A 24,025-nucleotide genomic window follows, 5' to 3' on the forward strand; every position below is an offset into this window, starting at 1 on the left:
TTCCCCAGACTTTGTAAAGGGTCCACCAGGTTAAAATTATTTTCATAATAATATTAAGATATTATTTGCCATATTTGCCTTTTTCAGTCTCACTCCATCACAAGTGTTCTGTGGAATTCTCTAGAAGCTATATGATATGTGCTAATGCCTTCATTATGACAGCTAATGAATCCACTGTGTATTCTCATGCTTTAAAAAGTTTTCATTTTTAATTTCTAATATGATAAATATCAGTAGACATAATTTACATAGTGAAAAATGTTCCTGCGAACAAATTTTGAGAAATGCTACTTTACACCATACTTAACTTTCTGCATATCACTAACAACGTTGTTCATAAAATAAAGTATTCAAAAGCTACACATTAGAATTCTGACTCTTGATTTTAAGTATAAATTTCTAGTAACTGTACTTATTCAAAGAAGTCTTGGAGACCCCTGTATCTAAAGCTTTCCCTCAAGCTAAAATTTAATTGCAGGATTATATAATGCCAAACCGGCTCTTGTGGAAATTTATTTTGTATTATACTTTTCTGATTATAAAAAATAATTCATATCATTTCTAGACATAACACTAAGCTGAAGTAAGAAACAAAAAACAAGTATAAACACAGCAATGTGAATAGTTCTTTAAAAATTGATGGATTTTTAAAAAGTTAAAAAAGTCTGCAACACAGTATCATTTACCTAAATTAAAAATGCATGCACACAAAACAACAACTTGGATTTAACAAGATACAATTACATACAAGATCATCAACATCATGTCATTAAAGAATGCCTATAGTCAGGAGTGGAATGGGATCAGGGGCCAGGGATAAAGGGAATAAATAAAGATGTTTCAGAGACTAAAATAATAATGTGCCATGACAAAGAAGTATAAGCTCTCACATCTACTGCTAAGGTACAAAGAAACAGAAAAGGAGAAAAAAAAAATATCACTGACCCCCTATTCAGAGATTACCAGCCTTAACATTTCAGTGTTTATCATTGTAGTCTCTTGCATTTTTTTTTCATTTTTTTCTATCAAAAAACTTTTTCTGTACTTTTTATACTTACATAACTAACATTTTTCTTGTTAAATTTCATTCAAATCAGTTTCAATCACTTACAGTATTCGGTAACAAGATCCACCATTTAAAACCATCCCCAAATTGGCAATTATTTGGTTCTAACGTTTGCTTTTTCAATAATGGTAAGCATATATATTTTCATGCCTATTTGCCAAGGATAAATCCTACTAAATAAATTATTTTAGGGCAGAGGAACGAATTTTGTTACATTTCTTGATATAAATCACAAACTAATTTTCAGAAAGAATATATTAGGTGTATTCTTAGCATCAACATAAAACAATGCTGTCAGACTATATAATCTAAGCAACTTTAAGAATCTACCTCTCTTTTGAGGACCATATGAGAAAATGCTCTGCATCACTTGCCATTAGGGAAATACAAATCAAAACCACAATGAGATCCCACCTCACACCAGTGAGAATGGGGAAAATTAACAAGGCAGGAAACCACAAATGTTGGAGAGGATGCGGAGAAAAGGGAACCCTCATACACTGTTGGTGGGAATGTGAACTGGTGCAGCCACTCTGGAAAACTGTGTGGAGGTTCCTCAAACAGTTAAAAATATACCTGCCCTACGACCCAGCAATTGCACTGTTGGGGATTTACCCCAAAGATACAAATGCAATGAAACGCCGGGACACCTGCACCCCGATGTTTCTAGCAGCAATGGCCACTATAGCCAAATTGTGGAAGGAGCCTCGGTGTCCATCGAAAGATGAATGGATAAAGAAGATGTGGTTTATGTATACAATGGAATATTACTCAGCTATTAGAAATCACAAATACCCACCATTTGCTTCAACGTGGATGGAACTGGAGGGTATTACGCTGAGTGAAGTAAGTCAGTCGGAGAAGGACAAACATTATATGTTCTCATTCATTTGGGGAATATAAATAATAGTGAAAGGGAATATAAGGGAAGGGAGAAGAAATGTGTGGGAAATATCAGAAAGGGAGACAGAACGTAAAGACTGCTAACTCTGGGAAACGAACTAGGGGTGGTAGAAGGGGAGGAGGGCGGGGGGTGGGAGTGAATGGGTGACGGGCACTGGGGGTTATTCTGTATGTTAGTAAATTGAACACCAATAAAAAATAAATTAAAAAAAAAAAGAATCTACCTCTCTTCTTGTCATTCCCATTTGATCGGATATACATGGAGTTGCCTTGGTTTTCTTAATTTTTAATTCTTTGATTACTAATGAAGTCAAAATTTTTGTCATATTTTTATTGGCCATCCAAATTTCTCTTGTGAACTGTCTTGTACATGACTTCCTGCCATGGTACTCTTAACACAATATGTCACAGTATGCCAAAACATTTTTATAATCAGAGCATTCTGGTGTAGTAAAGTATAATTATTAATTAACCATATGTAAATGATGAAAATCAATAAATTTACATAACCCAAATTTTAGATAAAACCTTTGTCTCTTAATTTAGGAAATTAAAAAAAAAAAAAACTTATATACTCCATACTGACTACTATCCATTTGCCCCCAAATTCATTCTCTGACCACCTCAGCCCTGCTCTGTGCACTGGGAGGCTGACCTCTACGAAAGGGATCATCACCTATGCTTCCCTGCTCTCTGGCTCCCAGTTGGGTTTGGTCAATGAAGGTTACCAAAAGGAGGTTACAGTCCAAGAGGTAAGAAGTTGAAGTATTTTGTCCTCTACTTCTTCCTGCTTTCACTCAGTTCTTGCATGGTTACTTAGACTGGCTAATGGTCAGCAGTTCCTCATTCATGCTTCCAACTCTCAATGGGGCTCAATAACTCTTGTTTCTCCCTGCCCCTTACGTCTTGACCTACAGAAGTAATGGCTTCCCTTTGTTGGTAGTCCAAAGGAACCTCAAGAACCCTTGGTTCTTTTAAATCTGCTGGCACCTCTGTAAATAATACTTTCTTTAATTAAAACATTTCTTGGGGGTCCCTGGGTGGCTCAGCAGTTTGGCACCTGCCTTCGGCCCAAGGCATGATCCTGGAGTCCTGGGATTGAGTCCCACATCGGGCTCCCTGCACAGGGCCTGCTTCTCCCTCTGCCTCTCTCTCTCTGTGTGTCTTTCATAAATAAATAAATAAAGTATTTTTTAAAAAATTTCTTCAACAGCCCCAAATGAATGTTTGGTTCTTGCTAGAACCCAGACAGATATAACAATTAAATTCACTATTTAATGTATGTTTGGGACTGTGATATCTGATTCAACAACAACAAAATTCTATTAAGTATTAGCTGAGTATTAACTTTGAATCTGGTCCAACGACAGGGTTTGTTGATACATAATTCACCTTTCCTAACTTAGGCAAGTTTTTCATTTTTTAAGTTAAAAACTCTTAACATTTTCCAATTTCCACAGCATCAAATATGGTGCCATTTAAAATACTCCATAACCTACCACTTCCTTACCTGTCTGACTAGAATCTCCAACTCTGCCTATATAAATCCTGGGCCTCATAGAGCTGATCTCTGTCTACTAAATAGATCAAATTTCTTCCTTACCCTCAAATCATTGTTCATGAAGCTCTCTTTCCACTAGCTACAGCAATTTCACATTGTTTTTTTCTCCCTAAACAGACCTAATGGGTTTTTTAAAATTTAAATCCAATTAGCCAACATATAGTACATCATTAGTTTCAGATGTAGAGTTTAGTAACTCATTAGTTGCATATAATACCCAGTGCTCATCACATAATGTGCCCTCCTCAATAGCCCATCACCCAGTTACTCCATCCAGTTACCCCATCCTCCCACCCACCTCCCCTCTAGCAATCTTCAGTTTGTTTGTTTGTTTTTTTTTAAAGATTGATTGATTGATGAGAGACAGGCAGAGACACAGGCAGAGGGAGAAGCAGGCTCCCCACAAGGTGCCCAATGCAGGACTTGATCCTGGAACCTGAGATCATGCCCTGAGCTGAGGGCAGACGCTAAACCACTGAGCTACCAAGACTTCCCTTCAGTTTGTTTTCTAGAGTTAGAGGAGTCTCTCATGGTTTGTTTCCCTCTCTGATTTCTTCCCACTCAGTTTTCCCTCCCTTTCCCTACGGTCCTCTGTGCTATTTATTATATTCCACATATGAGTGAAACCATATGATAATTGTCTTTCTCTGACTTATTTCGCTCAGCAAAATACCCTCCAGTTCCATCCATGTTGATGTAAATAGTAGATATTCATCCTTTTTGATGGCTGAGTAATATTCCATACATGTATTTGGCTTTGTGGACAGTACTGCTATAAATATTGGGATGTCAGAATGGCTAAAATCAAAAAGTCAGGAAACAACAGATTTTGGAGAGGATGTGGAGAAAGGAGAACCCTCTTACACTGCTAGTGGGAATGCAAGCTAGTGAAGCCACTCTGGAAAACAGTATGGATTTTCCTCAAGAAGGTAAAAATAGACCTACCCTATAATCCAGGAATTGCACTACTAGGTATTTACCCCAAAGATACAAACAGACTGACTTAATGTTTAAAATACTCTTCTTTTAATACATCCTCTTTCAAGTTTTGAACATACAGTAGTGGTTCTTCTTTTGTGTTTTTTCTCTCAATCATTAATCTGGGGCCTTAATAAAATGCAGTTAGCATGTTTCATGCTTATATCTTGGGTGTCTTTGCAGTCACAAAATGATTTTTTTTAATTTTTGATATTCTTTATCAAATTTGGAATGATATTGAGCATGCAATAGTGTCCACAAGCACCTTTCTAGCTAAATGTGCAAAAGGATTTGGCTAACATATAAAATATTAAAATATGAATAAATCTGCTTTACAGGAGAATTTTTAGGGGTAAATTCTGAATTAGTATATTAAGTATATGATTTAATTTTCAAAGACACATGAACTGGTACTTTGTTTCAAATAATTAACAAAAAAGAGGGACGTGTAGGAGGCTCAGTGGTTGAGCGTCTGCCTTTGGCTCAGGGCATGATCCTGGAGTCCTGGGACTGAGTCCCACATTGGGCTTTCTGTATGGAGCCTATTCCTCCCTCTGCCTGTGTCTCTGCCTCTCTCTCTCTGTGTCTCTCTCTCATGAATAAATAAATAAAATCTTTAAAAAAAATTAACAGAAAAAGAAATTCTCCAGTCTTCAAATACAACTGGAACCACACACATGTTACCAACATGGCTATTCATATAGACATTAACTAACATAATCTTAAGGCAATTTCATAGAGTTATAATTTTGAGTTTCAAGTGAGATCCATAATGAAAGTAGCTTCACTATCACAAGAATCCTAGGCCTAAGTTTTTCCCTTCAAATTCCAGAGCACCTATCTGTGTGTGTTCAGCATTTGGAGGATACAAGAATCTGCCATTCACCGCTTAGTGCTGACTCCGGTCAGGTTCACACAGACCACTACAACCAGGAGACTCCACAGCTGCCTCCTAAGATTTCCCCCAGCAGCTTTCACAGCTGCACAGTAAAATGTTGGAGGTCTCACTGAAAGCACAGCTGTGCTTCCAGACACAGCTGTGCACCAGGAAAACGGCTGGGTGGGGCTAGACTCAGCAAATGCCACCCATTGTTATAAGCCCAACTTAGTGAGACCCAGTAACTTGGTTTGCATAGCACAGTACCTCGGAGGTTAGTAGCAAAGGGCATAAACCCACAAAGTTGTATTATGAGCTGCTGTTCAGCTTCAAAATGGAGAATTAAGTGCTTTTTCTCTTTCCTATACAAAACACTCCCCCAACACACACACACACACACACACACACACACACACACACACACACGCATGCACGCACATACACAGAAACACACTTGCTCTACTTTGTTTTGTTTCTTTGTGAAGTTAATCTCACTGGATTATCACTTGAAATGACACTAGTTTGAGTTTGCACTGACCCTGAAGAAAGCTTTACACGCTGATCAGTTATCCACCCCCTCCAAAAAAAAAAAAAAGGAAGAAGAAAGCAAGCTTAATCTTTTCATGTATGTAGCCAAGAAAGCACAAACTAAAATTGCACTGATAATAACCACTAACTCTGCCTTTAAGTAAAAACTAAGTTTTCAAGATAACGACTGAATCAACATTTATTCAACAAAATATTTCTTGTGTGTCTACAGTGTCCAAAGCACTTATAAACAAATCTTAATTTCTTTTTCCCCATTAATAAAAATGAAGAGCATTAAAAAGATGGCTGGTAAAAAATACTTTTTATATTAGTGAATTTAAAAACAATCTGCAACTTCAAGAAAAGATGCCTTCCATTTTATAAGTTTTAAGCAAAATTACTTAGTTTTTTTTCTTTAATTTTATTTATTTATGATAGTCACACAGAGAGAGAGAGAGAGAGAGAGAGAGAGAGGCAGAGACACAGGCAGAAGGAGAAGCAGGCTCCATGCACTGGGAGCCTGACGTGGGATTCAATCCCAGGTCTCCAGGATCGCGCCCTGGGCCAAAGTCAGGCGCCAAACCGCTGCACCACCCAGGGATCCCAATTACTTAGGTTTTAATTAAGAATCTTTCAGTTCATTCTACACTGATACTACTATAAAAAATACTGTATATGGTACACCGAATGCTTTGGGAAATTTAAAGAAATGCTTATGGGTTTAATTTTTTCTGAAGTTTACATTTTTATAAGCAATAAAACAACAGTATTTTACTTGGGTCTAGTGTTCCTTCATGAAAGAATCCCAAATGCATTACAAATTTTATTTATTTTTCTCAAAATCTATTTAAAGCAAAACACTTAATGGCCATTTAATATACAGGTAAAATGATACATATAAGTCAAACGATATAAATGTTGAAAAAGTAAATGGAGATACTGGATTAGTAAGATTTGAAAACAAAAGCTAAATGTTTGCCTTTTTTCAATCTGGTAACTATTCCCCATGCTTTCCTAGAATGCTATTTGGTATTTGCCTTGCCTAAAATTGGTGTCATGACAATTATTGCACTTATTATGCTGTTCTGTGCCTCATGGGATTTTTGTCTGAGGTGCATGAATAGTGCTGGGGAGAAAGCTGGCTATCTCAAACTACAGAAGAGGTCTATGTCAGAATTTACCTATCCATATTCATGCAAAGAGTTATGCAGAGTCTTGCTTTTAAAATCGAATCAATTTCTAAAAAGATTGACAGTAACTAGTATTCAGTTACACAAAGAATAACATTCATTTGGCAATGCCCACATATTATATGTCTCAATTTACATTAACTTTTTTTCTCTATTCTGTATACACATTTGGGTAGTTGTTGTCATTATGAGTTCATCAGTCATCCCATTAACAAAAATATTCTTTCCTGCCTTTTTCCTGGCACAGGCTATTCCCTCCTTCTTTCCCACATATGTACTCTTCCAGTAACTAATCTCTACAACCTTAGCAATAAGAATCTGAAATGTTTAGTGTGATATTTAAAAGAAAGATGGAAGCATAAGTGCCAGTTCTTTTGCTCTAAAGTACAGAATTAAAATCATCTATCACTCCTTCCTACAAAAGCCTTTACTCATTAAATTTATTTTAAACATAACTATCTCTACTAGAAATAACCATGTTGCTACACATCAGAATATACATGAGATCGGAAGGGTAAACTTGTGTAACTTTAGCAATAACTTAAATTGCACACTGCTTTTGAATGAAAACTTGTGTAACTTTAGCAATAACTTAAATTGCACACTGCTTTTGAATGAAAGCATTATGGGGATGAATATTTTGACACAAGTGAAGTAAAAAAAAATCCTTGAACTGCTGCCTCTGTCAAATCAATGATCATGCAGTAGATTATGACAAGGTCAGAAAGAAAAAGAGATGTTTATAACTGGGCCTTCATTTAGACTGATGGAAATAAAAACATGTACCACCAATCCTCTTCACCCTAAAGCCTAGAGAACAGTGATTTAATGAAGTAATTAAATCCATTGGAGAATCCATGTCTGGCTACTAATTCACTATAGGGTGTTTTCCTGTTACGATTACAGGATGCTAGGATAATGCTCATAATGGAAACCCAAGACTTCACTTCCTTGAATAAAATTCCATAATAAACACAAATAGGAATATAACTTGCTGAAAAATGAAAGGAGATAGCAAAGACACAAATGATTACCAAACGAGACAAGTGCAGAAAGTGTCAACTGCATAAAACATTTGGCCTAGAGAAGACTTGAAATTTGTAATTAATCTTATCACTTAGATGGTGATTGTGAGCATATATCCCTTACATCTTTTTGTGCTCTTTCTCTTCATCAATGCAAAAAAGAAACTTATCTCTAATATAATACAGATACAAATATATATATATGTAATATTTAATATATACACACGCTTATATACATAAAATGCTACAAAGGATAATATTACACATGCTTGTATACAATACACATATATCACAGGTGTACATGCATGTATGTTTTAGATAGATGCCCTCATATGTATGTATATATACTTTGCTAAAAGAAAATCTTTCATAATGGTTATGACTGTCAAGTCATAGATTATGATTGGATTACCATAGAGGTGGTAAAAATTTATTTACAGTATTCTATTTTTGTTTATCTGCTGGAATAGATTTAGATCCAAAGAGAAGGATGAAACACTTCAGCTAAGCTTCAGTGTTTTAAGTTAAATTATTAGGGATATGATAATGTTCTGAATCATAAGATCCTGAAAGTGAATCTTAACCTTGAGCTTCCCAGTCAAGAGAGCAAATCAGATGATTTTGCTACATGTTGATCCAGAGGACAATTTAATTCACATGGGTTGGCCACTTAAGGACTTACTTTCCACAATGTTTATAAGAAATCCAGAACTGACTCATGTAATTTAAGTAGTGTACTGGGACACTCAGTGGCCAAAATCAACATATGCAAATTTCCCACTGCATTAAAAAAAATAATAACTCTTCTAAAAAGGTTAAGGATAGCTTATAGGTCTAAAGTTTCCAGCCAATTCTTTGCATCTTTCACCCTAATTCATCATGAGTTTGCCAACCACTATTAAAACACTTTCACATCTAAATGTAAAGGCCCATATCCTGACATTGATCCAAGTGCGGAACTCCCATTGAAGTCGATGAGAGTGTTGCACAGAAATCAATGACAGGATATGGACCTCAAAGCTGGACCATCTCTCCCCTGGAACCTTTTTACTTTTTTTCATTGACACTCAGAAATTGGAGAGTATTACAAGAAACAAGATACATAAAGCAGAGCATGTACAGATGAGCTCTAAGGTTCACTTTTTCTCTGGCAAAGTTTACTGAGGGTTAGATGCCAACTATGTTTAAAAATGGAGGACAAAGAGCACCAGCTTTCAGCAACAACATGCTTGACTAGAATTTCATCTCCCACCATGCAGGTGAGGAGGCCTTGTTCTAACCACAGACTCTGTTTTGGCAAAGACATTGCCTTACACACTGAATGAGTTATTTTTCTAGCCCTAAGGTCTGAATGGCAGTCATAAAATATTTTACAAGTATTCTTTCTACTCAAAACTTGAATAATAGTGAATATTTTATAGTCTAATTTTTAATAGCAAACTCTATGAATTATTCTGTCATGGCATAAATGCTACAAATACCCTTTGGATTTAAATTTAGTCTTTCTTCCTCGGGCAGTGCGGGTGGCTCAGCGGTTTAGTGCTGCCTTCAGCCCAGGGCATGATCCTGGAGACCCGGGATTGAGTCCCAAGTCGGGCTCCCTGCATGGAGCCTGCTTCTCCCTCTGCCTGTGTGTGTCTCATGAATAAATAAATAAAATCTTTAAAAAAATAAAAATAAATTTAGTCTTTCTTCCAGTGCATGCAGAGCATTTCTGGTATACTAAAGGTAATTCTTTTATTTTTGCAAATAGTCTTAAGCTCAGTTTTCAACAGTCTTTAAGAAAATGCAAACATCTTAAAATAAACTTAAAAATTCCTTCTTTCCTTACCAGCACTGTTACATCCCCATTCACTTCTCCTATAAATACGAGAGAAATAGAAGTTATAATATGCATTTTTTTTGACCACTTCAAATTTTAAATGAGCCAAAGATTAGTTTTCTAAAAGGGAGCATTAACATGAAAACACTTTAAAGTGAGCAAGCCGATTACTCACCTTCATCTTGATTTCCTTCTAGTCAGTTGGATGGACTGTCTAGAACTAGTGATCCACACATTTTAACTGGCTTTAGAATCCTCTGGAGGGCTTATTAAAAACACAAATGCTGGGCCCCTCCCCCAGTAGTTTCTGACTAAGGCTAGTGGAGAACAAATAATTTGCATTCTTAACAATTTCCCAAGTGATGCTGATTCTGCTAGTTTAAGACCGTATTTTCAGAACCACTGGTCAATGGACCTCAATCTTTAGCAGGTGTTAAGAATCAGCTGGGTAGTTTAAATTGTCCTGCCCACTTCCCTCATCCCAATCTATTTTTTTTTAAGATTTTATTTATTCATGAGAGCACACAGAGAGAGAGGCAGAGACATAAGCAGAGAAAGAAGTAGTCTCCCCACAGGGAGCCCGATGTGGGACTTGATCCTGGGACCCCAGGATCAAGCCCTGAGCCAAAGGCAGAAGCTCAACCACTGAGCTACCCAGGTGTCACTCCTCATCCCAATTTAGACCGAACAGGTCTGGGGTGAGTTTGGGTATTTCATTTTTTTCTTTTTTTAGATTTTATTCATTTACTTGAGAGAGAGAATGAATGAGAGAAAGAGAGAGAGAGAGAGAGAATCTGAAGCAGGCTCTGCACTGAGCACAGCCCAATGTAGGGCTCAATCCCAAAACCAGGAGATCATGACTGAGCTGAAAATCAGAGTTGGACCCTTAAGCCACTGAGCCACCCAGGCGCCCTAGGGGTATTCCATTTTTAAGGAATACTGCAGTGAATTTCAATATGGTTGATTTCAGAACACTTTTTAAGAAAATTTGCCTTCTGAGTCCATCTGAAATAATATGATTCTTTTTTTATACAACAAATTAGAAAGATTAAGACAAAGCCTGGAGAGAGAAAACAGACATCAGAGACAAAGACATCACAGAGATAATGTCATAGCTGCCCTAGTCAAGTGATCATTTATATTCTCTGTTTAGTGGCCAAAAAACAATGACCAGACAACCTTCCATTGTAACCTTATCCTTTGTAGCATTTTATGTATTGTAATTATATAATTGCTTATTTGTGAGAAATGTATATAATGTCTATCTTGTCAGTAGAAATGAGATGACCAGGTTCCAACATTTCTTAAAATTTACCATTATATTTATTAAGTTTGACATACTGTAACACATTTGGGTTGAGGCTACTTTATTTTGGTAGATGCCTTTCTTCCTATTGTACGGAGAAATCCTATAGATTGAGAGAGACCTTAGTAGGATTATAAAATTACTTTTGAGTATGTTGACTAAGTGTCTAGGAAGTATAATACATTTATATACATCATTAACAAGATTCTATATACATGTTAGGATTATAGGATCCAGTGCTAATTTATTATCCATTACATTGAAAAAAGTCAATTCTTATGAAAAATATACACTTTGCCTCACTGAGACCTCTTGTTTGAGAGACCAGAGAATCATTTAACACTCTTAGCCACTCTAGTTCTTCACAAGAGTACTATTTGTGAGGATTATAGTTTTTGACTTAATAGTAAATTAAAGGGTTCCCTCCAAATTCAAGGCATCTGTTCTTCTGGTAAGTCACTGAGAAAATAAAATTTTCTGTGTTTCAGCTCTTCATTTGCAAAGAGAAAATGTGGCTGTAGTAGGAGATTTCTAGGGAAGGCTTCATCCAGTTCCAAATTTTCCTTATAATTTATGACTGAGAACTACAAAGTTGACCCAAATGTCTATCATGTCAAAAATCTCATAATGATATATAGTTTATATTTAATATTTAATTGATTATAAATTATTTCATTTTTACTTAGGCTCCTAAATGTCTTAATATTTCTTTTTGTCTGAAAATAAAGTATTCCTCTTAGGGTAAGTCTAAAGTGTTCTTAGCACAAAACAAAAAATTATAATAATAACAAAGAAATGTTTCTCTTTGAGATCTGGATAAAATAAAGTATTCCTTTGACTATTTATTAGCATTCTTCATATTATGATTACCTAGTAACTAGGGTTTTTTTTTCATTAATCAGAAAGATTGGGTATAGAAAACTAATTTATCTGATTATTTGTATATTTTTCATATACTACATAAGCCCCTGTGAGTGCTATACTTGTAACCCTTTATAACTGGCAGCATTAATTACTGAAATTGTCTAGAATTTCCATATAAATTCATATTGGGGCCACATGAATACTGAATACATTCATTATGTTTAGAATACTGATAGAAGAAATTAATTTCCACCTATTAAAAATGCAAGAATTTATATGAATATGGTAAGAATGAGATATGCAGATTACTGAGTCCTATGTCACAAGTAATATGTCAGTGTATGTTCAAGTGTATTAAATCTAGAACAGTTGCTCTCCCTTCACTAAATTAATCCAGTCCTCTCTAACTGGAGAGTTCAGCTAAGTGGAAGAAGGCAGTAACCAAATGGTGAAAAAGCTCCCAGGCAAGGGTGGCAATGACAGAGTAAGATGTGATCACCATTGTCCTCAATAAGCTCATCTTTTAGACATCCTTATTTCTGCACTTCTCCCAAACATCCTGGCATATAACCTCAAAGCCATTTCAACTCCTTATACCATGGATCTATTATACATTCTTTAGAGTCAACCTCCATAATCGTTTTAGATGAGGATTCCTTAATTTAGGGTTCATGAATGGTCTCACTATGTCTGTAAATCTACTGAAATTGTATGCAAAATTGCATACCCATCTTATGGATATTTTTTCTGAGGAATGAGTCTACAACTTTTATCAGATTCTCAAGGAGGGCTATCACTGAAAACGCTGAGATGTCACTGGGCTAAGTGGTTTCATTCTTATTCAATTGCACTGCAACCAAGCAAAGCCAGGTCCAATGTTCCCTCTTTTAAATATCAGGGTTCTTTCCATCCACTTTCTTGGCTCTAGTTTTTGTCACCTTTACCTATCCCACCTGGTGCTACCAAAGCCATCTTCCTGAAGATCATAATCAGTCATGTTGATTCCTTCTTTTAGGGTTCACTAACTTTTAGGGTTCTCCCAGGGCCCACTAAACAAGGTCAAATTCCTGAGTGCATATGCCATTGCATTCTCATTTTTGCATCCTCAGTATCTAGCTAGCTTAAGAGATTCTTGCTTTGGAGCTCTTCTAATATCAGGAGCTTTGTGTGTCCCAATTCCAATCTGTCTTCAACATTATCTGCCACTATTAACCTTTCATGAAGTCTATGCTCCAACCAATTCAATCTTTGACCTCTTGTTAAGTACTCTGAGTAGAATCCATGTTTTCTCTCTTTCCTTGCATCTAATCATGTTTGTTTCTTTTTCCCCTTTGCTTGGGGTGCCTTCCTGAACTCTCCCCACCCAGATCATTTCTTCCTGATGAAATCTTATCCATCTTTCAACGTTTTAAAAAAGAAAACACTTCATGAAGGCTATGAGAAATAATCTCTTTCTTCTCTAAACTCTATGTACATTTCTTAAGACTTTTTATTTATTAAGAACATAACACTCAAATTTTAATATTGAATAAATAAATGATTAATATAGGTTACATATCACATCACAATGTGCAGTCCTTAAAGCAAAGATAGTCTTTTATTTCGTTTTCTCTTCCCCATGAAACCTAGCATGGTCTCGCACATCAAATACCAGCTGAAGAAATGAATGAAAGAATAAATAAACACAGTCATTGATTTTTCAGATGTTTCAGATTATGACAAGAGGTCAGCACTGATTTTCCTGATGAAGAATGGGAGGTTCAGTAAGGCAGTGACACAAGCCCACAGAGCTAGTGAGTGGCCTATCTGGGCCAGAGCTCAAGTGTTTGGACTTGATTAAGTCTGCTTATCACACAAGGATGCTTCTTTTTTTTTGGAAAGAAGGTGCACAACCCAATGTGTTTCTTTTAAGCAGCTATAATCTTATTGCTTTATAATTCTAAATACTGGCTTTAATATGTATTATCTGGTTTCCAGTAGGTAGTAATGATAAACATTAGGTAAGATCAATTCATATGTAAGAAAAAGAAAATCAGGCTTGATAAAGACAAGAACATAAAGATAGTTTTAAAAATTAAAAAAAAAAGATCCTTTAAGACATTTAAAAATTCAGATGATTAGCAGGGGGAAAAGGCTAACTCTACACATCTGCTACTTAACTTACAAATTTTTTAAATGGGAAGCACCCATATGTTTCTTCATTGTGACAAATATGTATAGCGTAACAAGGTTTTAAATCCAAATGGCTCTAAGTTCCACATTTGCAATCAAAATTGCAACTTTATCTTTCATTCTTAATATTCCAAATGTGACTAGAAAATCATTCTTCTCTTCAACTCGGGATAAATGATAAGAATCCATTCTAATTCTTACCATCTCTTTCACATATATGTTTTCAATTATGAATACCTGCTAACAAGTCATGCACATGGCAAACTGGTCCACTGTGTTTCCACTTTGCTTTGCATGTGCTGCACTATAGTTTCATTCAGTTTATATACTGTACCCTAAAATGCATCCTCACCTCAATGCAACTCAATTCAAACACAAAGTCGGAGGCAAAATCTGACACAATTACTGGGTTTTGTAATTGCCTATCTTATATAGTTTTTTTTTAAGTAAATTTTATGTGAAAACACAGCTTAAAAGACGTTCATTCCTTGATAATGTATGATTGCCAGGTGCATAGTCCTGAAAAGAACATGTTTCCCCCCCTTTAAGAACAACATACACTAAAGGGAACAATACGGTCTGTGTTCCAATAAGAGTATAGAAGAATTCAATAAGGAAAAGCTACTGGGTAAGATGAGCACTATAGAGAAACAAACTGGTCCACTTATTAGTCAAGAGACCAAGTGAATCCCTTTAAAGTCTCTAGATTTAGCAGAGGGAACAAAATCTCATGCTTTCTAAATTTGTTTCACAAATTTATTACTTTCTCTCAGGACACATTGATTTTCAGTTGACTTGATACCAGGATCTTTAAATCAAATCTAACTTATTGTGTTTTTCTGTCATATCAAAGGCTGAGCAAAACAATAACAGGTGATCATAAGGGAAATTAATCCTCAATGTCATTTTAAAATACAAACATCCTTATAACTCAAAAAGCTGCCCCATCCTTAGTAGCTATTTTGCCATTATATTCTCCCAGAAGAGCAAACAATAACGAAGATAATGTGATAACTTATTAAGGTGATGCCTATGCACACACAAGTAGCTTATGGCTTTTTTTAAACATACACAAACAAATATACATACGGATATTTGGGATAAACATTCTTTACCTTCTTCAAAGTATTAATATGTATGCATGTGTATATGGATATATAGGTAATAGATTATTTGTAAATTTGTATAAACACACACATATCATAAACAGAAGAGGATAACTATATTTCAAACAGTGAAAAGCCCCATGCCAACTCATGGCACTCAATTCCTGTTAAGTCTTAAACACAGGTTGACTCACTGTCCACTCTCTTAAAATTGTTGTCACATAACTGCAATAGTGTCACTCAAATCTGATCTGAATAGGAGATTGTACAGGAGGTCAAGATATTAGGGCCAGATGAGGTGATACAATAAAGAAAATTGTTGGGAGTCATATAAAGTAACTCCTACTTGAGTTTTCGTGTGATGATGCTGAGGTACAAAAAACTTAACAAATGCCACAAGGGCTATGCAAGACCTAGTAGCACCTCACCTCCCAAGCCCTGAGGAAGAGCAGAGACTTGAGAGTCACACCCTCCACACTTCCCCAATTTCATGTCCCTGTATTCTGGCAGCTTCTCATAATAAAATATAACTTGCATGAAATGTATGTGTTGGCATGCCCATTTTTGTCAACCCTCTGCAGTGCTAATCCACTACTGGGTTCAATTAAGCACACATTGGTTTTAAAAAAAATAACAAAAAAGCATCAGTTCAATAAACCAGCAAGCATTATGTATTTTATGTAAGCCTCTCACATACTTTGTAAATTTAAAGTGTAATTTATATTATATAAAAATGGCAATTTAGTTAAATTCTACCAACTTTTCAGCTAGCCTACCATATTTTTTTTTTTCTCTTTCTGACAAGAAATCTGATTCTCCCTGGGGACTAAAGTAAGTTAGGTGGCTAGGATGATAAAACAGTTGAAATCATCCAAATTGTTACTTTTAACAAATGCAATGTTTACATCATCTCAGAAACAGAGCTGAAAGGAAACTGCAGGAGGATGTGAGAAACTCAGTGAGGAAGGTGCCATATCAACTGATATGGGCCAAATATGAGTGCCTCCATCGCAAACGGCGTTGAAAAAGGGGAACCTTGGCTTTAGATTGGCTACAGACCTGAACCTTGAGAGACAGTTGGAACCCAGGAGGTGAAGTAAAAGGTAAAAAAGAGAGTCTGAGCAAAGGTTTGAAAGAGGAAAAAGAACAGTGATGCATAGAAAATCCAAGAATTTCCAGGCTAATGAGTTTGGATTTTAATGGGAAATGGGAATCTACTGTGAATTTCTATACAGAGGGAAAAACGTGTCATTGTAAATTAATCTGTGAAAGCTTTACAGAATGAAGAGAGGTAAATTTAAGAGGCAAGAAGCTGTTACATTTGTCCAAGTGCAAGGAAAATAAGAGCCTATGGTGAACCATGGCAGCAGAAATGGATATATATCAATGAATGAAAGAATGAAGCACTGTGATTCAGTGTTCATGATTTTACCAGGAGGGCTGTATTCTTAATCCATCCTTCCCATATAACTATAAATAAGAATTTCAATGGGATTTTGGATGGCATGTATCTAATCTGAAGTTCTGACTTGTTGATAAGCATGTCTCAGAGAAACATCCACCGGATTTTATGTTAGAGTAAACTGCTAGAGTTTCATGTTGGACACACATAATATCCCAGGAATACCACTGAGGGGAGACTGGCCTGAGTTCTCTGTGCCTCCTTACATACAAATGGAAAATCCTTACTAAATAATCACTGTATCAGTTAGGGATTGTGTTCAGTTCCTAAAAATCAAGATACAACCAAAATTGGTTTATTCCTCTTAGGTAAAAGAGGTCTTGGTACAGATTTTGCAGTTTTACAATGTCCTGGATTCCCCTGGCCTTTATTCTTCTGTTTCATCATCCTGGCTGCATGGCTTGAATCTTCACGGCTATAAAATATTTACTGCCTCTTTGGGCAGCACATCTATGTTCCAGGCAGAAGGAAGGCACTGCCCTCCTAAATGATCTCCAAAGCCCTTCCCAGTGACTGCTTATGACTCACTGTCTGCCTATCTCCAAGGAAATAGGACAGGAGCATACCCTTCCAGCTGAGTACGCTGCCACTACCACTTCTGTTAGGAAGGCAAAGAGGGGGAATGGCTTTTGGGTGGGTCATTAGTAGTCACTGCCATAATCATGGAAGTTTCTCCCAGCTCTAGAATTTTGTGATTATGACCCCCACATAGAATCCATACACAAAGAAATAGCAACTGATAATAACCTGGTGTCATCTTTCAAATATTAGCCTTCTTCATCCTATTGAATTATGGGAAATAAATGTTTTGCTTTAAACTTTACTTCCTCATCCCATCCCCACCGCCCCCCCCAAAAAAACCCATGTACCACATTCCACCGCCTGAATTTTTCTTTTTTTTTTTTTGCCACTTATGGCAATCAACTCTGCCACAGATCAGAGATCACAGATCAGAGATTGCTGCTTCTCTAAACTGTGCTGGACACTGATAGATTATGATACAATACAATCACCCTGTGAAGGCTGCCAGGGAATATCCATTGCTTGCATATGGCAAATTTGGAACTAAGTATACAGTTTTTCAGCATTAAAAGCTAATGTCTTATCTTTGAGTTGAAGTCATCTATTTGGGAACTTCGTATTCCTGTCACCTGGATGTCCCTAAGGTCTCCTGACATCTGAAGTCAGTATTTTCTTCACTATTTAATGGGATTACATGACTATCCATCTCATACTATGTGGGAAAACCAGCCTCCCTCACACTACCCCAAATCTATGGAGACTGTCGAAATGTTTACCATCTCCTACTCACTTCTTTGTCTAATATTTTTGCTTTCACTGAATTATCTATGTCCTCTCTGCCTTCTGTACTTCTGTGTCCATTACTGTCTTCCTTTACACCATGTGGACATTGACTATATTCCCCAAATCTCCAAAGCACTACTTACAAAATGCTGTTACTGGTAACCAAAGTTTCCTAATGATTCAAGGTAGCAGAAATTGGAGCATAGTGCAGTACAGGTACCAGCTTAAACTGAACATTAAACAACACCAAACTAAAAATTCATCAGATTTTCCCTAAGGGAAGAGAAACTTCCTTCTGATTGTACACCTTTCTTCCTTGCTTATTACCCACATCTCTTTGGCTCTCCAGACTCCATCTTCCCTCTTTCTCTGCCTCCCTATCTTCTCTACTTTGTTATGCAAAGGAATTTTCTTATACAAAGGAATCTAATAAAGAAAGAAGAAAAGAAAGAGAAAAAAACAACTAGCATGTCCTATATCTTCATATTGAAAGCCTTATGAAGATGCTCTGCTAAGCATCGGACCATTGATTCCAAACTTCTTAACTTTCTAATATAAGAAAACAGCAAATATTTTCAAATTATCGGGTTATAATTTCCTTTGTATAACCATAATAAAATCAAAGACTCATACAGCATAGCCTAGGACAAACAAGTTCTAAGAACTGTGGATCAACAACAAATATTAATTTTAAAAGCATTATATTTATTTCTGTTGCTCAAAAACCACTATTATGAATCTAACTCATAAATCCATAATACTATATCACTAAACTTCCTCTTTTTCTTCTCTCCAAATCTATTCTACCCAGAGATGTGTTTGGGTCTTTCAAAATTTAAACTCTAAAACCTCTCCTAGAGGCCCCATTCCTGGTAAAATTCCTGGTATTTTCTTTCCCCTTTTCTTTTGTCCTGCTTCTCCAGTTCTGCCTCTCTGGCTCTTCTTCCAAATATGTATCATGGACCCAAAGAAACTGGACAGGGACAAGAGAAGCTGACAACCAGTCTATGCCCTAGCCACCACAGCCTTCTTTGAATTGTTGTCACATATGAAACTCTTGCCTTAGAGCTTTTATTTAGTCCATTTCCCCACCCCTTCTCTCTGTGACTAACACCTCTTTTGAAAGGTCTTAGCTAAGGGTCATCTCCTCAGTGTTCTTCCTACAGGAAGTTTCTCATGCTATTCTCTGCCATAACATCGTGGAGGTAATAGAGGAGTTGTTCATATTACGATCACAATATATATTAAATATATATTTGCTTTCTCAGCTTTCATTTCTCATCCTTAATTTAATATTATATATTAAATTTAAGACTTTTGAGAATTTGAAAGCACAGGAAAAAGAGTCAGATGGATTGCCTGACTGATGTTGAGAAGTCTCTGAGAAAGAGACCTGATGGGACAGTTCTTCTACATGAATAAAGGAAAAAAAAAACAAAATAATTTTTTAGATGTAACTATGCCTTTCAGTGAGGGTGTTGGGGAGGTGGAAGAGAATATTATGGAGGATTCCCAGCTGATAACCTCTATCACTTCGATGAAGGAGGAAACAAGAATGAGCATCAAAACAGCAAAGCTCTGGGCTTCAGAAGGATGAAGAAGGTCAAAAAGCTGTTGAAACAAATGGAAAAGAAAGTTGATTAGGGACATTCAAAATGGATTTGTAGTGCCATCAAATCAAGTCTTCATTTAGTTACCCATTCAATAAATATGTATTGAGTTCCAACTCAATATCAAATATTGTGCTTGTTTGTAACATCATGAAGACAAATAGGCACCAATGTGTGTAAAATCTCCTGGATCTAAATTAGAAGATGCCAACTGTGTGACATCCATAGTGTCCAAACACCCAGCTGCCTCACTTTGTTCCCCTTGGCTCTGGTCTGAACTGAGGCACAAGTCACTGACTTCCCCTTCCTCAGGGTAAGCTCTTATATTTCATAAAACTATCATGCCAGGATTTATTACATGGAATTCACAAATCCTTCATTGTACGATCCTGTGCTATTTGAAGATTTTGTAAAACATTCCCATTCCTCCTTTATAGACCTACTCCTCTCATCATTTTCATGAGACACAGGGTCTTTATACATATCATCCAAGGAAGAGGAACAACTTAGGTTATCCCATTGTTTTCTAAGAAAGAGAGAGATAAAACTAAACTATAATAGCAATCAATACTCAATTCAAAAAAGTAAAATATAATTACATGTATTATACTTCGGTAGGATTTTTTAAAAATAATACTGATACAGTCTTTCCATAATATGGGCACCACTTTACCTGTTCAATCAATTTCAGCTTTGCTGCAGCCCAGGTTAACTTCTCTCAGACTCCTGAATAAGCCAAACCATTCATATGATTGAGGCCATATGACACAAGCCTGGAATTCCCTCTTCCCTCCTCTTCTCCTTTGCAAAACCTAATTTTTAGTTAGATTTCATCTCAAGCCCTATATTTTTGAGATTCTAAACAATTCTAGATTATCTGAGAATCCTAGGATATCTGAAATTGTTTAATATCTCTTTCTTTTTTAAATTAAATTTTAAATTGATGGTCATGTATTTAAAAGATAAAATCCCACCCCTGCCCCCCAAAATATTAAAACCTGACATAAACAACTAAAATACACAATCCCTTGAAAATGTAAGGCTGCAGTTAACAGTCTGGATAAATAGTCTCAGATTGAGTTTTTAAAAAATGAAATAAAATTCAAAAGACTGAAAGCACCTAAAGTGAAAAAAAGCAGGTATGTGTTTAGATTTTAAGGTTAATAATTAAGTAAATATTAGAATGATATTATTAAGTTAAATAAAAGCTTATGAAAACCTATCAAAAAGGCCACACCAACATTCAGAAATAGCTGGGGCTCTGTTGACTCAGATGGCTTATTCCATCTCTCAGGAATGCAAGTCGCTAATGGCAGCATGAGAGATGAGGTGATCTACCCATAAACACAGGGCTCTGATTCAGCCTGAATGCTAGTGATTTTAATGCCAGACACATCCACTTTCAGCTGGAGGGTATTTGTTGAGAGCTGCCGTGGAGAATGCCCACACTTAGAAAAAATGCACATCCTTAGCAACCACTAATGAATAAAATACAAACCTACTGATCAGCATTTGGAAGTTGCAAAAACCAATATGATCAGGTATTTTGTAGTACTTCCAGGTACACTAAAAAAATCCCAAAAATATAGTAATACAGATTGGATTCAACAGGTGTTACCCAAGGTACCCTTCCTTTGTGATTCTTGGGAATTTTGTCCAAATAAGCTCTAAAAGCATGAATTTTGTTTTTTAAAATTTCTGGGATGTCTTCTTCATGTCATGTGAACAGCATTTAGTATTGGGAATTTCTTTGGGTTGGTATGTTGAAACTATGGCATACCAACTGAAATTTGTCTGTGAAAAGACCTCTTCTGAGAGAGATATACAGGAAAATGAGAAATCGACTACAAGCTGGTATCTTCGCCAACATTTCTGACCACTTCTAGCTGCTTATTCACCCTAGATATTAACCCAAACAACTATTTCATGGAGATAATAGGAACTGATATTGAAAAAAAAAATCAAGGAAATCCTGCCATTAAATTGTAATCAGAAGTCCTGGCTGATTTCCATTTCTATCACTTCTACCTATGAGGGGTGGGTAAATCAAGTAACCCACTGGAGTCTCATTTTATGACTGTGAGGCAAGCACTCACATTCTTGCTTTGCTGTAACTTATCTAACGTTTACTGAGTAGTTACTATGCACTAGGGAGAGCAGTAGATGATATGCTAGGTATAGTCCCTATTTTCAGGCAGCTTGTCATTTATTTAGAAAGGAAGATAAACATCCAAATATACAAATAATATGAAGCTACATTTTTTTTAAGTTGTAGTAAAGATAAAGGAAGGGGTACAAATAACAACAACAACAACAACAGGAAAATGTAGCTTAAGCCAGGAGAACAAAGAACATCTCCTTAGGGAATGATATTTAAGAAAAAAGGGTGGGAAGGTAGGGGTTGGAGAGAACATTCCAAGACAAAAGGAAAACATGTGCAAAGGCCCCAAGGCAAGGAGGAGTTTGACGTCCAAGAACAGCAAAAGACTCATGTGGCTACACCAAGGGGGAAAGTGGCAGGAGATAAGGCTCATGGTGTTGTTACAAGAATCAAAGAGAAATGTGTGTGAACACGCTTTGCAGAGTACAAAGCCCTGTACCACTGTGAGAATGAACACAGTCATCAGTGTTTTAGGAGTCCTGCCCCGAGCACCAGAAGCAGCGAGCCAAAAAGAAAAAACATTTGAATACAACTTGTACTTCTTATACCTCTCCTAAATTGACTATTTCTCTCATCTTTGCCATCAACCAAGGTGTAAGAAGATTTTCAATTTTCACCACTATTCTAAGTCTTAACATAAGACCTAGTTATCTTTTTCTTCATGTAACCAACTGGGCTCCTTTAAAGCCAGAAGATGAAATTACAGAAGCCCTTTTATGTCTAGGCAATAGAAAGCAGAGGAACTTAAAAAGCCAGGAATCCTTTATATATCCATCTGTTTTAAATAATACCATACAGGGTGCCTGGGTGGCTCAGTCGGTTAAGCATCTATCTGCCTTTGGATCAGGTCATGATCTCAGAGTTCTGGGATCCAGCCCCACATTGGACTCCCTGCTAAGCAGGGAGTATGCTTCTCCCTCTGTCCCTCACCCCACTTGTACTCTCTCTCTCTCTCTCAAATAAATAAATAAAATCTTTAAAAATAATATAAATACCATATATAAAAAACAAATGGAAAAGAGCTGGACATTACTTCTACCCATTGCCTCCAATTCTGCCACTGATTTTCCAGTGGAATTTAAAAAACTGAACATGGGAGGAAGATGGTGGGGCTCAATTCCAATAAACTCACTCATTCATTCATTCATTCATTCCATCAGCCAGTATTTACTGAGTATCTACCAATCTCTGTAATATGAAGTATGAGGATTCCAGATACTGATTTTTATCACAGTGATTTAGTTTCGTAATTATCCAGAGAAATGAAGAAGCTGGGGGCAGATTCCTATTTAAATCATGATCTTATCTCCTTTATCTAAATGTACTGTTAATTCAGACGGATGATGCAGATTCCAGCTTCCTGGACAAGGCATCAGAAAGGGATTCTGACAACATGAAGGCTTTGAAACCAAGCGTCAAGAATGGAATGGGGAGGTGGGGAAGGAGGGTTGCGGGGAGGAGAAGCCAGAGGGGAGCAACAGGACTCTAGTGTGGGGATGGGAGGAGGTAGAGACTGAGGTGCACACAGGGTATACTGATAGCAGTGTACGTGGACAGTGTGCTTGAATGTGAGCTCACTTCTCTTCTCCGAAGAGTGTATCAGGAGACAGCTTTGCTTGGAAGAGATTCTTAAACCAAAGTCATCAATAAAGCTTGTGCCTACTTCAGTAAGTGCTGTCTCCAGACCATTTTGTCTTTTGTCTCCCATACACTGAATACCTTGGGAAAACCGGGCTGACAGTGATGCATAATAAGATATCAGGCAATTGCTGCAATGAGAAACAGAACGAAAGGATTGTTTCTGCAAAGTTCCACATTAAGAAAGGATACAGAATGAAGTAGAAAGGAATTACCATTAATGTGGTTGAGGGAAATTGGAAACGAAGTACAGGTCCTAGAGGATAAACATGAAATCATTTGGGTATGTTTAGCTGTAGATGGTTCATCTGACTTTTAATTGAACTGTCTAGAAACCAACAAGAAGCACAGAGATTTAGAAGAGCTAATATATCACAGAAAAACTCTTCAGAAATTTAGAAGAATCTCTTCCTGCAAGGCATCATGGCACTCAGTGTCTATACATATTTGA

The 24,025-nt window shown here is 36.5% G+C and overlaps 1 long non-coding RNA gene across 2 annotated transcripts in view; it reads right to left on the reverse strand.

The window, feature by feature from the left end:
• Positions 1 to 18,853: 18,853 nt before the first annotated feature.
• Positions 18,854 to 24,025, reverse strand: part of LOC112656523 (uncharacterized) — a 95,340-nt gene continuing 90,168 nt past the window's right edge. For both annotated transcript variants that reach the window (XR_003134377.2, XR_003134376.2), the window contains one exon: positions 18,854 to 19,776. This is a non-coding gene — a long non-coding RNA (uncharacterized LOC112656523). The remainder of the gene's footprint in view (positions 19,777 to 24,025) is intronic.

Source organism: Canis lupus, chromosome 37, assembly GCF_003254725.2.
Source record: "Canis lupus dingo isolate Sandy chromosome 37, ASM325472v2, whole genome shotgun sequence".
Lineage (NCBI taxonomy): Eukaryota > Metazoa > Chordata > Mammalia > Carnivora > Canidae > Canis > Canis lupus.